Raw genomic sequence first — 17,523 nt, 5'->3', positions numbered from 1 at the left:
GAACAAATCAAATTAATATTGGATTCCTTTAGCAAAATAATTCAGCAGTATACAGTAGGCTTAGAGTTCAGACTCTTTGTGGTATTAAAAATGGATGCTAGGCTTTAATTTGAGCCACTCAAGTGTGTGTTCATTGCTCGAAAAAGAAACCGTAATATCCACGTTGGTAGACATAGGTCTTTCTCACCTTACCAATCCCATAATAGTTGAGGATTTAGGGCCACTTCCCACTCCTTCCAATCAATTCAAGATGAGGATAATTTTCCTAAGCTTCATGTATACAATTTTATATTCAAAGACCAATATTTTAACCCATGAATGGCTACATTTTCCACTATTTTTTCATAAAAACACAAGAAAGAAACATAGTTAAAGGTCCACCGACGGAACGTAAATGCAAACCTTTATGGATATATAGTTTGAATAGGTTAAGATAGAATTATAAGGTTAAATTTTTTCTAGTAGTTTGGAGTGAATACAAATCTTTCTTAATATTGACAGTGCATACTTATAAATAAATAAACCCCAAATGCCACAGTTGATGTTTTTAAGGTAATTAACGTTGAAACCCCAATGCACGACATGCTAGTACGAGTAGTGTTTTAGAAGCAAAAAGGAGTTTTGGGAATGATTATTTGAGTGAATACCAAGATCATTTAAAGCAGCTTTTACTTACAGAGAATATTATAGCAGTAAGTTAATTTTCACGTAGTTTTGTGGCTTGTACTTGAATCCTGTCTTGCTGGTTATCTTTTGCACGAATTTTCCCACCTTGTAGGACTTTGAGATTGAAATCAAAAACCAACTTCCATTCAAGTTAATATTTTCTATACAGTAAAATCCCATACAATGTTTTATATTAATAAACCTGCAACTGCAAATCTTCCCAGTTCAATCATTGTTGTATGTGTGTGTGTATATATATATATATATATGCTGTAAAATGATTTTTGAAGTTTTAAACCATTGGTTGCCCCTTTCGTCTTATTTGACGGAGTAATTATGGTGGTTGAATATGTGGGCTTCCATGCATAGTATTTTGCATGTTCATTTGTCCTCTTTCCTTCTCTTGTCAATTTGGCACATACTAAACTAACATGGGCAATTCCAATCAATATCATTGAACCAAGTTTTGGAAAATCATGTATTATCAATGCAATCATTTTGAATCTTTGTAGTAGGACCAAAGGTACACCCACATACGGTCTCATCAGAAATTCAATTTCCTTGTCGGATAAATCATCATTTTCTAACCCAAGATTATTTTCTTAAAATCTTAAGGGTGCGTTTGGTTCACGGAATGTAAGATTACCAGTGAGAATAAAAGATTACCAGTGGGAATGAAAGATTACCAGGGAATAGAATTACTGGGAATGTTGTATTTTGTGTTTGGTTGGTTTAGCAGGGATGTAAGATTACCGTGTTTGGTTAAAGAAATAAAAGATTATTGGAATGTATATTTGACCAAATTATCCTTATTATATATTTGTATAATATTACAAATTGTAAAATATTTATATATATTCTTTAAAAAATTAAATTCATAATATTTATATAATTTTTTACAAAATTAAAAATATAAAAAAGGTTTAATGAAAGGGTAAAATTTTTTTTAACCTCTGAACTTCATATAAAATTTTAATTATAGATTTTTTTTGTAAATATAAAATAATTTAAGGATAAATTTGTAATTTAACCTTCGTAGAATTTTTTTATTCAATGACAGAAGAAGGATATTTTTGAAAAAAATAAAAATTTAAGGGCATTTTAGTCCAAAACGCCGGTAATGTTACAATACCTAAGGGAAGGGAGGTAATGACATTCCCGGTAATATACCCAAAAAAATCTGCTATTGGTAATAAAACATTACCGGGAATGAGATTCCTGGCCAACCAAACATGGGAATGTCACAATCCTTGAACCAAACACCCCCTAAAGAATTGTTGAACTCATTTGCAAGGTCAAAGACTCAAAGTATCAAATCCACGCGTTGTAAATGAAGAAAATTGGACTGAGAGATATCCATATTATAATATTTTCATAATATTTTGTTAAATTAAAATTGAGTGTTTTTAGATATGAATTGTCCACTACTCTTTTATATGATATTTTCATTATATCTATTTATGGACGTCTTTGATAAATAAATGATGTGTGATTTCAGTAGAAATACTCATTGTATGTACATTGAGAGTTATTGATATAGTTTGCATGTCATACTTTAATATGGGGTTAGATTTCTTTCAATTAAAATATGTGAAATGATATGAAGCTGGTTGGCATTCCATAATTGAAAAAAAATATATATATAAAAAAATCAAACATGAAGACTTTGTATCATTTACATGTAGCTTGTGTTAATTATCTAAGGATAAAAAGGGCACGTAAAAGAGAAAAAATGATAAAGAAATCAAACCATTAATAATGGAACAGATGAATCTAAGCAAAGATGTGAGTGATGTGAATTTGTTTATTATTATTAATTTTATAATATGGAAAATGAAGTGAAGGAAACCAATCAACCACTCCTTATCTTCTTGATATCTTCTTCATGTGCAGAGAAAAACTTTAGCATTAAACAAAACCTCCAAAACTATAATCCTCGTACACTCCTTTCTCAGCACACGACCGAGACCTCACGAAGCTTTAGCAATATTCGAACGAGCCACCCAATCATCGCTCCGACAGTGGCGATTCCCCCTCGACTGGCGTCCTAACAGCCGGTGAACGTCAACCTAGGGTCCTAAGGACCTAAACAACCACTCGTTTCTCACTAACTCCACATCGCTCAACCAAACAAGGAAAACCGATGGGGATGAAGAACAACACGACCACCACGAAACGGTGGCCAACTTCAACCCCATCCGCCCTCAAAGCTGACCAAGGAAGCTCAAACGGCCTACTAATCACGTCAGAACGCTCTTCCCCTTCCTCCTATGGTTCGACCGAGACCCTAAAGGGAAAAAAAATTGAAAATGAAAGTGAAAAGGGAGCAACACGTGGTTTTGGGGTTGTTATTAAAGTGAGAACAGGTAAATTACAAAGTAAGTCATCCAAGTTTGCTAAAAGCTTAAACTATTTTTCTAACTTCCAAATTATTATGATTATGTCATAATTGTTTCAAATTTTATTTGGAAGGTCACGTGGTTTTGGAAATGGAGATGGCCAAATCACAATTTGAGTCCTATATTTTTGGTAAGATTCTGATTTTGTCATCATGTTTTAGTATAGTTATAGCTAAGTTTTGATAGTTTAGATTAGTTCGTTTTAGCCCTGATTTTAGTAATTAAATATTATAGTAGCACTATTAGTTTTTAGTTTTATGATTTAGGTCCTCAAATTATTATTTAAAGTTAATTTATGACAAGGAAAATTATGTTGGGAATCGAGTTCGTATATGTGATGCTGAGGATACGTGAGAGAAAAATTGGAAGCTCGACCAAATACCTCCCGATCCATCCGTACGCGTAAGCCCTTTTCAATGTCTTATCTTCGGATTCAATATGGTTTTAAGTCTAGTTTCTTATGTAAATTCGGTTGTTTTGCATCCGAGGAATTATTGGAAGTTGAGTTCAAGTTCGAGGGCGATCGAATGAAATTTAAATGGTTGATCAGTATAACACGAAAATCGAGGTAATACATTACTACCTCTTTATGCTTTATGGAACATGTTGATAACAGATAAATGCATGGACATATATATGATTGGTCTATCATGTCTGTTTGATTATGGATGGATTCGAACCGAATATAATTTAAGTGATAAATTAGTTAAGACTCTCTTGAATTACAAGTTCTGTGATTGAGTGATAAAGGAATCAGTCCTGACTATGTGAATTATAATTTATCTCTATAAAGGTACTTGGATGATGAAATTATGAGAATACTCCGGTAGTGAAAAATTATTAAAATACCCTTATGTTGTAGGATAATAAGAATTATCCCTGGAAGTTGGTTAATAACTCTGAAAAGATTTATTGATCCGATATAATTACAGATGTGCATAAGAAATAATGATTTTGTTTAGAAAATTTGGATAACTAGTTTTTAACGCCAAAAAGGGTTTGCGCAATATGCTAGAAGTTTGTTAAGGAATAATTTAAAGATCAGAGAATGTTCGGTAAAGCAATTGACCATAGGATCTTTAAATTATAATTATTTTCGTTAAGAGCTAATATCGAAAATTATCTGGTTAAGAAATTACGAAAATGCCTTGAGAGGTAAAATAATCCGAGTTGACCCTGAAGGAGATAATACTTTGAGGATTTGTACTTAACTCGATTAAGTACGAATTTAATTGTTAAGATCTTGTCTTTGTGCAGAAAAATTCATGATATTCCGTTTGTAAAATCTGAGAAGACACTTGACCCGAAAATATCGGAGTTATAAGTAAATACCTGAAGAATGATTTATCAATGATGCTCTTTTGTCATAATTGTTTGAAAGGATTGAAGTAAATGATAAGTTTAAATTTAATAATAAGATCGGATAGAAGGAAATGATTGTAATACAATAGATCTGTGAAATGACCAAAATACCCCTAGTATGGAAATAACCAAAATACCCCTGGTATGCAAATGACCAAGAATTTCACCAAGATCAGGAATGATTGAATACCCTTGAACTCTGAAATGAATGGAATAAAACTGAGCACCAAAATGACCAAAATACCCTTATGACCTATAATAAGTAAATGTCTTGGATTAATTAAGAAATCCAAATAAACATGGATGTTGTGCTACCATTAAAAATTATGGAACGCAGCTTAAGTGATCAACCAACGCTAGTGCTATATCATTACCTGAATGATATAGGTACCACTTGAATGTTTGTTCGTCTTCTCAAATTTGGAGCGATGATAATTCTGGAAGTACTTGGCTCAGCTCAACTCTAGAGCGCATACAGTACTAATAAGTGGGTATTCGTGAGACAAATCAACCACGAATACCAGAATGACTTTATTATATGACTAAATTGAACTGAAAGGAAGTACAACATGTATTTGAAATTCAGAAATGTCTGAATTATTCTGGAAAACTCTAAAGTAACTGAGATAGACTTGCTTACTAAACGAACTAAGTAACCTCAATGGCTGAGGAGTAAATAGGTGATTGGATGAGTTTGGAAACACTATTGAACTTACATGATGAATTGTCCTTATGGGTTATGAGCCATGGATCAAGTACGTCCGTATTTCCTGATATTGTTGAAACGTGGAAATGAAATAAAGACCGTTGGAAGATTTATTCAGTGATGATTATGAGGATGATCTATGGATCTGCATTATGGTATTAAAGAGTGAATACACTGGAAGGATAATGAATTGACTTGTTGACATGCATCAGTTTGGGAGTTGTGTAACTCGATTTGTTTGATAATATGATCGATAGTCATAGATTGTGAATGACTTGAATCTTCGATTCTATTTTCATCTAAAATCACTTCGGTTATGTTGGAAAACGCAAGTAATGCAGAAGGAAAAGATTCTGAATACCTCATTTGGTTCAATTGGGCTGAAATCCTATGAATTCAAAGTATATTTCTGAATACCCCTGATTGTTTGGGTAATAGAATCACTCGTAGTAAATCTGAATTTATAATTATTCTGTATAAAGGTTCCTGGACGTTTTCCTGATGCATATAGAAACTTAGTGGAATTCTAAAATTATAAATCTGAAATGTCTGATTAGATCAGTTAGAAATCGATTCTCTTCAATAAGATCTTATTATTGGAATCCGATCAAATTGAACAAGTTCATGTTATCCATATTGATAACTACAAAATGCATCTGAAAAATAATTGGATTCTCTAGTGTGTTCCTTATATTTTGAAAAATTGTTTTATTGTTTTAACATGTGGTACACTAAAATCTATGGTTACTGTTTTATGGATGCATCGACTTAACGGTGATGGATTATGGATTTGTATCATTGTATAAACTGTATCTTGGAGATACAGATTTGTAAAGTACAGCTCTGATCAAACTAGAAAATTTTTATGGACCTAATGTGACTCTTAGGTAGGCTCTGCGGCCCTGAGATCATTCTCGGGTAGGCCCTGCGGCCCTAAGATATGTTCTTAGGTAGGCCCCACAGCCCCAAAATCAATCTTGGGTAGGCTCTCAGGCCCTAAGATGTTCCCTTAGGTTAACTCTTTGTAAGATGGTTTTAAAATACGAGTTTAAAAAGCTCCACTACAGTATGGTTTATGGGATTTTACTGAACTATCATTTGATTAGTGTACCTATTATGGTTTTATTGTACTGATAGAACACACTAGGCATCCTATTCGACCTCATGAAAACGTGATAGTATGAAAGGTTTCTTATGAACTGAGATTCATGGCTTCTACTCGATGAACTACTAATGGAACCCCAGATTATTCCGCAATTGATATACGTTTGATTCAATAAGAAAATTATGGCTTCCCATTTATCTGCATGTCATATAGCATCATCTGGTAGTTCTGTATTACTGAGCTTTCCGAAGCTCACTCTATTACTCAACATTGCAGGTTAAAAGAATTGTACCAGTGCAGCTATCGACATCAATAAGGGAGTTCTTCCGGCGTTGTTGCAGAGTATGGTACATGTGATTAGGGGGCATGTAATTGTATTTTGATTTATATACGAGTCTGGAAATCTGTTTTATTTTTGCATACTGATAAATCATTTTATAAGTTTTAAATTTTCCGCCATTTTTACAGTGGGTCGCTCCGGTGGCCCTAATGTGACACCCCAGATCGGATCGGTTTACCCGCATCAGTCTGGGGGGTTACATTGCATGCCATAGAGTATTAGCAGGTGCATTAGATACATAGTACATATGTGTTGATGGTTCTATGGTATTCCTAACCTTTGGTACACTAAGACATGTGTTGATGGTATCTCTATACATGTGATTCGACATTAAAAGTGCATTATTTGTGACACAAATATCTTACGTTATCATTTATTTTCTTTGGGCTATGATTTAAAAAGAATTTGGAAAGTATATTTTTAATTGATGAATTTGAAAATAAATTTTTTGTTGATTATAATCGGTTTGACATGAAATGCATTATATCCAAATTAATGATTTTTAGGTGATACTTGTGTTACATTATATAGTAAAATTTCCAAAAATTTTCGATTCGATCCAATTATCAGTATTTTTTTAGAATTTTAACATTTTATAGCTTTTAACACCAATTTCATACAAAAAATCTGAGTAACATGAAAACATCATTTTTGGTGGTAAACTATTCATTTACGAGAATAAGATACCTCATTTTTAAAAAATTACCATTTAATCCCTAAATTTTTCTTAAGTTTATACCTTAACCATCAAACTTTCATTTTATTCATATTGGTCACTAACCAAATTTTGTAGTATTCCATAATGCCCAATATGAATTAATCAATTAATAGATTGAGAACCAACAGTTATATCAAAATTACGCTGGCATGAAGTTTTTTTTTTGGATAAGTAAATTATATTTCATCCAAAAGAAACAACATTAGCTGCTACAAACAACCTGCCTCAACCTAGATCAAGTCCCAATTTGTGTACAAGTATCTATTGCCATCATCAACTCTGTGTGTACTAAGGCTATACATTTTGGTTTTCACCGCTACCTTAATTCTATTTACAATTACCTCACTAGTGCTTGAAAGACCTCGAAACTGCCTGTGGTTGCGTTCTTCCCAAATATAATAAAGGAACCCGGTCCAAGCAAGCTTAAGGATCCGACTGCAAAGGGTTTTGCCCTTCAAATTCTCGATCAACCAATTAAGGCACTGATCCCAACTGAAATCCACACAGCGAATCCCACACAACCGTAGAACAGCACTCCAAACATCCTTAGCATAAGGGCAGTCAGCAAATAGATGATCACGTGATTCCCTGCCAGAACCAAATACCATACATACATCATCAATATCCAAACCAAAACGAACAAGCTTGTCCTTAGTTGGCAGCCTATCGAGGGTAACCATCCACTCGATAAGGGAAAATTTTGGAATATGAGAAGGGAACCAAATAATCTTGTGCCAGCTCAACTTCTCTTTGCTAATTCGAATACTATCCCATATCCACTTACCATTGATTTGGCTAAAATCGGTACCAGGAACAAAGATTCTCCTCGCATCATCTCGAAGTCTCAGTAGTTTGCTTAAAATCCAGCTGTAATGAGGCTTACTAACAACCTCTCAGTAACTTTATGATTTAAGACAGTAAGCCTTTATCCAAGCTATCCACAATGAACCATAATTAGCTAGGATATTCCTAATTAGCATCAGGCAGCACGATTTACTCCATAGAGCAAGGTCCTAGAGTCCCAGCCCACCCTCAGACTTCAAGGAGCAGATCTGACTCCAGCCTACTCGGGCTCCTCTAGCCGGAGTGTCACACCCTTTCCAAAAAAAATGCATGCAAAGTCTCTCCGCTGACATGAAGTTGAAAGTTCCATCCGTCTCCCTTTTCTTAAAATGTATTAAAAAGAAAAAAAATGAATTGAGCTATATGAAGGTTATGTGGAATTCAAACCGAAATAACTCAAACACCATATAAAATAAATCTATTGATGTTTTAACCTCACAGACAAGACGACGTGAAACACAGACTAGAATATAATTCAATTTATTAATTGATTGATTCATAGATATTGCATTTAAGTTTGAACATGCATGAAGGCACATGGTGGTTTATATGAATACGTCTACATGGACTTACCAAAAAATTCAATGAAAGAAAAGAAAGTACATGGGCGAGGTCCACGAGAGAGACCGAAAGAGGAGATCGAGATTGCGCCTCCACATGGTAATGTTCTGTTAGTTAAGAGTGGAGAGATGGGCGCCATAGCTAATGTAACTTTCAAAGCTATGTAGACATGGAGACATGACATCCATATCTGTAGACACTAATTTTTTCATTTTATTTTATTATTATTATTATTATTATAATTATAATAATTATTATTATTAATACTATATATAATATATATTATTATTATTAAATAAATAATTATAATCCCAAAGACCCGGAGGCTCCTTTACAAACCAGGCTCGAGAAGCCCAAAACTATTTGGGGTTTCAGCTAGGGTTTTCTAACCCTATCTCCAGCCATCGCTGCTTCCAAAACATCCACGCGGCCGCCGTCTTTGCTACCACCGCACAGCCGACTCCTCCACTACCACGACGTCTCGCCAGAAGACTCCAGAAGCTCTGTTGCCACGATAACAGTCGCACACGTTGAAGCCTAGGGTGAGTCACCACTATAGTTTGGTGACTCACCGAACTCGACCCTTGTACCAGGTCCGACAAGAGCCTCATTGAGGCTATAAAACCATCATCGATCCTGTAAAAAAATGGAGAGCAAGAAGGGGGAACCATCGACAGCAAGCAAAAAAAACACCAAAAACAGTCACGAAGCAAGAGACAACCTACAAACAACGAAAAAGAAGAGGAAAATGAACTACTTACCCTCGGAGAACCCAAACGCTGCCGAAAAACCTTGTATAAATCGAGGTAAAACCTTCGGTTATCGCTTAGATCTACTGATTTTAAGGGGGATTTAGGACTAAAAGAGGTTAGATCCAGGTTCTGGTGGAAAAGAGGGGAATTTTGGGATAATTTTAAATTTTCCGGCTACCGCGAGGCAATCGGCGCCGGAGTAAGGCAGCCGACTATCCTTCCGGACGGAGGCTTTTAGAGAGAGATGAGAGAAAATTTTTATCTCTGTCTTAGAAAGAGAAAAAAAGGGAAATGAATGATTTTGGCTTAAAAGCCGATTTTAAGGGGTATTTAAATCCCTCCCCAAAAAATGTCGTTTTGGGGAGGGACTCCTGTGTAATTTCACACATGGTAAAACCCTTTCCGCCATTCTTATAGTTTTATATCCTTGCAAATTAGTCACTGAAATCAATTTTTACAAGTTTTAATTCAATCTCTTAAATTTATTTTCTTTATAATTTAATCATTTCCATAATTATATATTTTAGGTAAAATAACAAATTTAGCCACTATAATTTTAGTAATTATTATTTTAATCACTGATTAATAATTAAGGGTTAATTACACTATTAGTAATTATATTTTTATAATAATTCGAATTATGTCCATTAGTTTAGATATTTATATTTTAATCCTATATTTTTATTTTGTTATTTAATTACAAATTTTACTTTATTTTTATTTTTACCTTTTTAATTTTGATATGTTTAAATTATTACTTTAATTATTATTTTATTATTATTTTCATATTAGTCATATATATATATATATTTGTTTAAATAATAATATTTATTTATTTTTAAATATTAAGAAATGACAATCTTAATATAACTAGATGTTCTATTATGGTATTTTAAATAAATAAATATTATAAAAATTATATATATATAATTTAGTTTTATTTAATTTTTTTAGGAATATTTATTACTTTTTATTAATATTTATTTATTTTTTAATATTAAGAAATGGGTTGTCTTAAAGCAACTAAAGGTCATTTTCTGATATTTTTAAATGAATAAATATCATATTTATAATAACTTAAATATATATATATATATATATATATATATATATATATGTATATTTACTTTTATATTTTATTATATTTTCTTAGAATTATCTTAATAAATTTACAATAAGAGAATCATAAATTAAATTTACATTTGAATTCTTAGACTTCTACTACTAGAAACAATTTATAATCGACAGGGACCAATTTTGGGCGTTGTGGGGGTGCTAATCCTTCCCTAAATGTAACCGACCACGAATCCTTTTTTACTAAAATTTTTTGGTTATACGCAGATCAATTTATCTTTTAAATTATGTTTTCTTAAAAACTATTTTAAAAGATTGTTTTTAGGTATTTGACCTACCTAACCCAAAAAGGTCAATGGCGACTCCAAAACATTTTATTAAAAACCATTTATTTATTCACATTACTTTTTTCGCCAAGGAAATTTCGTGCACGGGCGAAAACCGGTTACGACAGCTTGATGACTCCACTGGGGACCGCGGTCAACCTAAGTCGATTATATGTTGTCTCTATAATTAGAAATTGAGAATCAAATTTTATTTAATTTATGATTCTTTTTATTTCTTTCAATTTATTTTATACCCTTGTATATTTATGTTTGTATTTAATTGCTTCTTAGATATTAATTTTTGTGTGAACATTTCTCCTCACACACAACACATGTATTGCGTAATATAATCTTTATAATCAAGTTTGTCCCTTTTAAGTGGGAGTGAAAGCGACATCTTTGTGAGAATATATTCTCCGTGTCAGACTTAGCAAGTAACTTTCGGGGTTCATATATCCTATATCTTCATGAGAATTTATTCTTTGTGTCAGGCATAGGGAAATGTGTCCCCTCGAATTGAACTCGATCCGCTTAAGTCTGTAATGGACTAGGATTGAGGGTTTGGTAGCCTAAGGGGGCACCAACAAGGACAGTTCGAGTACCTTTACTCCTAGAACTGAAACCCTGTATATAATAAACCCTAAAAATTCTCCTGATCTAAGATAATACTGAAACCTTGTCCGTAGGTGTACACAAAGGAGAAATAAGCTTTAGCTTTTAATTTATTTGATTTCATTTTTTTCTAAACAAATACTGCGAACTAGTAATCAAGCAGTTAGGTTAAAAATTCCAAACAAAGCATGGAACTAGAAAGCACGAGGTTAGAATATATTATATACCATGATAGATAGAATCTTTTCTTTCCATTAGTTGGTACTAACCATTTTATTTTTTTTCTAGATACATTGTATTTTGCTCTAATTTGTTTATATTGATTTCTTGTCTATATTGTATGATCATGGCATAACCAAAAGGTGTTGATTTGAAAGACTGTTTATCAAATTGAAAAGTTTTCATAAATGGACAAAAAGTTTTATGATCAAACAAAATATGATGCAGCCGAGGAAAGACATCCTGAGGAAACTCTGAGGATAGAAGCGAGCTATGCATACAAAGATCCTGTTGTATTAATACCAAAAGTATTCCACAAAGATCCTATTAGATTGATACCAAAAACATTCTACGGTAAGAGTATCAGTCAGGGCATTCAAAATAAATGAGGTTTTTATGAAGCTCAAGCATGTTATTTGAAGGATCAAAACAAGAAATTGAGCACCAAAATGGAAACCATGCATGAAGATTTCCAAAAGATCAGTCAAGCCTTTCGAAATGCTGGCATAGGAAACACCCCAGAAGAGTGGATAACAGGGGTCACCAAAATGAAAAAGAACTGCAACATATATGAAGATCTTGTCCAAGAACTTCTTGGACACAAAGGTTCTCTTACAAGGGAAAATGAGCAACTCCGAGAATTGACACAAAAGATGAAGAAAAAAGAGAATGTCATGGAAGAAGATGCAGTCAAGACAAGCAATATGGCCCATAAGCTGAGACTTAGTTGACTTTACAAGGAATTGAAGCAAATTGATAACTCAACTTTTGAGCATGAATGGAAACTAACTTGGCTTTAGATAAGTTAGGAGGGAAAGTTATCCCATATATGTAAAGTTTTGTTGAAGTTAGGACTGAAAGATGTCCCCTATATGTAAAGTTTTGTTTGATGCACCGAAACTTTTGTGTTTAATGAAATTTGTTTTAAGATGATCACTCTTGAGTAACACCTTTTTCATACATGCATTTGCATTTTGCATCTTTGCATTCATACTTTTTATGTTTGTTTGTGTATTGCACAATTTGCATTCTTAATTTTGCATTTCTACATTTTTTTGCATTGCACAGTTTATATTCACATTTTTTTCATTTTTACGTTTGTATTTACCATTTCATTTTTCATTTGCATCTTTGCATAATTATATTTTGTTTCAAACTATTTTACATACATTTAATCATGAAAACATGGGAATGATTTGTGGAGGATTCCATGACAGAATTTCTGAAATCAAATTGGAGCTAACTTGGTCTTCCTAAAGAAGGATAAGAGCCATGAATGAAATTTTAGCAAGGGTTGGTAGAATCGAGAAACTGCAAGAGTAACTTATCAAGACTCAACAAGAAATGACTGATCATGCAAAAAAGTTCCAAGCTGATTCGAAAGAACAAATGACCACGTTAATGGACATGATGAATGATATGATCCATAGAGAGAAACCCTTAGAAGATCCCGTTGTGAAGGCTGTGAATAAGTGTAACATCCCCAACCCGTACCCAACCCGAATACGAGTCCGAGGTGTCACATTGACCGTTTAAAACGTTTACCTTGACAAAATCCAATGAAATTCCGTTAGACATTTCCAATAAAACCCAAATAATGTCTATAGTATAAAACATATGGTTTTACAAATTGATCAGAGCGTTTCCAATACAAATCTTTTATCTAATATGCCAACTACATTTCATATGACAAAATGCATAATTTAAACCTATTTCTGATCCGAATTATGGAAAGGAGAATCTGACCTGTTTTGCTCCTCTAAACTTCTCTTCTTGCTTTCCAGAACCTACGTGTGAAACACTCACACGCTAAGTCTATGACTTAGTGAGGCATTAAACACATTAAAGTAACTCTAACTACTTAATCATGCATGAACATATCATATCATGCTATCACACAAAACAATATAGCATTTCATGTAATCAAATGTACATATATACACATCATTCATCATATCCATTATATAATACAATTCACATCACAAAAGCATATACTTTACATGTAATATAAATGTTTATTATTATCTCTTTGTTAGCCTATGTACATATGTGAGAACTATAGATATGTGAGTCTATTGAGGTTGTGCACTATGCTGTCACCACAGCTCGTATGAGGTCCCACTAGGGGCTATGAATTTTTTTTGTCCCGAAGGACCTATGTACTGTATTTGTCCCGAATGACCACTTCTTAAGAACCATATACATATTTCAATGGATCACATATGTGTCTCACAAGACCCTATAAATGTTCCAAAGAATACATATATGTCCCGAAAGACCACGTAGAACCCTCGACTCTTGGCATGCCAACTATACCTCTAGCTCTCTTTACACATAACATGGGAATTTTCACTTATATCATTTCACATATACATTTTCATATCACTTGTTCATATAAGCTCATAGCTTCTTTCACATATACATGTAGACATATAGCTTCTTTTCATGTAATTCATATAACTTTTCATATAATTCATATGTTCACATATAACACCTTTGACTATATTCATGCATAAATAATAATCATATCACCCATATTAATATTCATAAAATCATGTAATCAAATGTTGGAAATAGACTCATCGTGAGTTTTTTCCACACACACCATATACTAATGCATATGCCCTCACCTTGGCCTCATTAAGTTTCAATCCACTTTTATGTTTTCATCTCTTTCGATTGAATCTTAACTTGATAATCGTTCTGGAACTTGTTCGTGCTCGATATCTATATAATCATACATCGATACATATCCGTATTCAATTGATATATGCTAATCTATCATTTTTTAGACCAAAAGAAAGGTTTATTTCAATTTCCCCTTGAAGTGCATCGATGCATCCTACCGTGTATCGATGTATCCCTTAACGTGTGCATCGATGCACTCCTTATGCATCAATGCATTAATTGCATTCGATGTTTCCATTTTTAAGAGGTGCATCGATGCACTTCATGTGCATCGATACATACTGAACAATTTCTGGAGATTTACCCTTGATGCATCGGTGCACATTGAATGTGCATCGATGCACATAGCCAAAAATTCATTTTTAAGCCCGAAAATCTACTCAAATCAACTCAAATGCTTCATCTTTCATCCACTTTCCTGTTCTCAAATCATAGACACATGCTTAAACTAATTTATATCTATATAAACCATCTTTAACTTCAAAATTCTATTCCTCATATGTAACTCAAGAATTAAACAAACTTTGCAATATGTTTTGATTCCAATTATATGGCTTCTAACTTCTTAATTAGACACTTGACAAGTCAAATTTAACTTCTAACTCTAGATATGAACTCTATTTCAAGATTTCACCCAAGAACCTCAAATCTTTAATCCCTCCTAACTCCATCATACTTTGATTTTAAAATAACTTAAGCTTTCATTAAGCTTAGTTATCATCTAATAATCAAACCCCAACCTTAAAATCAACAATTAATCCATAAACAAAGAAACTCACCTTTGAGCGGAGATACGGGAGGAGGAAGAAGAAGAAAGAAAACTCTGGATAATTCTCTCCTTTCCCACGTGGTTGCTTATCTTGTAAAAGGAATATAAAAATTTTACTTATCAATTAACCATTTTACCCTTTAATTCATTCAATAATTACTAAATAACCTTCATCATATTTCCAATAAATCATTGAACTATTCAATTATCCTACTTTAATCACCAATTTCTGAAACTTTACAATTTGGTCACTAACCCGGTATTTAGGATGTTACAAATCTCCCCTCCTTTAAAGAAAATTCGTCCTCGAATTTTCACTGAACAAATCAATAAGAACATATCTTCTATTGTTCTCATGTTACCTCCTTTCTTAATCTTTCCTTACTTTATTTCTTCAACTACATTTTCCTTTATACATTCATTTACTGTCACTTATCATATAAACTTCCATCTAACATTTATTGTATCTGATCCTTTAACTCATCCCTTCCATTTCTTTATTCCATTATTCCTTTATTTATTCCTTAAACCCAAATCATATCTTTCCTTTCATGTTCACATACTCTTGTCTTATAACCTACACTCATCTCTATGTACCAATCTTCATTGCATCCTCATAACTTTGATAACCCATTTACTTATATAGGACTTCATTCTTTATCATTTCTTATACTTGTATTTTCCTTCCTTAAGGTTCCATGCAAACACTTATCTCATTTTCTACATCATAGCTATCTGATCAGAAGGCATAACTATACTCAGATTCACATCATAATCAATGAACTCAACTTTATCTTTTCTTTCAATCTTATAACTCTATCACCTTTACTCTGACAGCTAGTCCATAACATCTGTCCAATCTAGGGAGCATGCCGTAATCAACCAATCATATACATCTTGTAATTTCCGTTGCTCAAACTCAACATTCTGACTTCATTTGTCTTATAATCTAATCATCGATATACTCATTCTTAAACTATTCTTATCAATCCTCAGCTTTACTCAAATATACTAATCCTTACTTTCTTTTCCTTTACTATACCATATTACTATGATCCAAATATACAACTGTATCTAGATCCATTTCATATTTGGTTATGATAACCTGTCAATATCTTACAATCTTATACTTATAGTACATTCCCATCACATATTCTTGTTAGCCAACGCTAACTTTTTCCATCTTAACTGCAAACCCTTATCATAAACACACTCTTGTTTATACTCAATACTATCACTTCATTTCAAACTCATAAGCTCTGACTTTATACATCTTATACGCTTGTCACTGATGCACTTATCCTTGAGCTCTTCTATAAGTACTCACCACGTCATTTGATCTTTTTAACATTCTTATGGTGACACTTGTTCACCATATTCTATCTTATCCACATACTAACAAAACTAATCCATATCGCTTTTCTGATTCAAAACAATAAAGATCTTCTATCACTATTCCAATATGATTTCAACTTTCTGAAATCAACATTTAATCTTATAAGACATTTTCTGAGATTTCCACTCTTCATCCTGCCTGGCCAGGGTAGGTGAATTACTATCACCATCAGATTTGTCAACTATCGATTTACTTTACTTTGACAATTTCTATAACCAATTCCTACTACATCATACAAATCTTATTCTATTAGCAAGACATCATACTCCTTACACTATCAGATCAGAAATTTTCATTTGTAGTTGGCATGTACACATTTTTAAACCTCATTTGACTTCGGTTTAAGCCTAGAATCGGCTAAACCTTAGCTATGATACCATTAAATGTAACACCCCAACCCGTACCCGACCCGAATACGAATCCGAGATGTCACATTGACCATTCAAAATGTTTACCTTGACAAAATCCAATGAAATTCCGTTAGACATTTCCAATAAAACCCAAATAACGTCTATAGTATAAAACGTATAGTTTTACAAATTGATCAGAGCGTTTCCAGTACAAATCTTTTATCTTATATGCCAACTACATTTCATATGAAAAAAATGCATAATTTAAACCTATTTCTGATCTGAATTGTGGAAAGGAGAATCTGACCTGTTTTGCTCCTCTAAACTTCTCTTCTTGCTTTCCAAAACCTATGTGTGAAACACTCACACGCTAAGTCTATGAGTTAGTGAGGCATTAAACACATTAAAGTAACTCTAACTACTTAATCATGCATGAACATATCATATCATGCTATCACACAAAACAATATAGAATTTCATGTAATCAAATATACACATATACACATCATTCATCATATCCATCATATAATACAATTCATATCACAAAAGCATATACTTTACATGTAATATAAATGTTTATTATTATCTCTTTGTTAGCCCATGTACATCTGTGAGAACTGTAGATATGTAAGTCTAT

The 17,523-nt window shown here is 32.8% G+C and overlaps 1 long non-coding RNA gene across 1 annotated transcript; it reads left to right on the top strand.

Annotated features, from left to right (window-relative positions):
- The first annotated feature begins 2,534 nt into the window (after positions 1 to 2,534).
- Positions 2,535 to 3,621, top strand: LOC120163793. Its single transcript, XR_005519683.1, has 3 exons — positions 2,535 to 3,044; positions 3,139 to 3,195; positions 3,369 to 3,621. It is a non-coding gene; the product is annotated as an uncharacterized LOC120163793 (long non-coding RNA).
- Positions 3,622 to 17,523: the final 13,902 nt, after the last annotated feature.

Source organism: Hibiscus syriacus, unplaced genomic scaffold (assembly GCF_006381635.1).
Source record: "Hibiscus syriacus cultivar Baekdansim isolate YM2019G1 unplaced genomic scaffold, ASM638163v2 tig00111495_pilon, whole genome shotgun sequence".
NCBI lineage: Eukaryota > Viridiplantae > Streptophyta > Magnoliopsida > Malvales > Malvaceae > Hibiscus > Hibiscus syriacus.
Note: the sequence above shows the minus strand (reverse complement) of the source record. Positions and strands in the feature narration are given on the sequence as shown.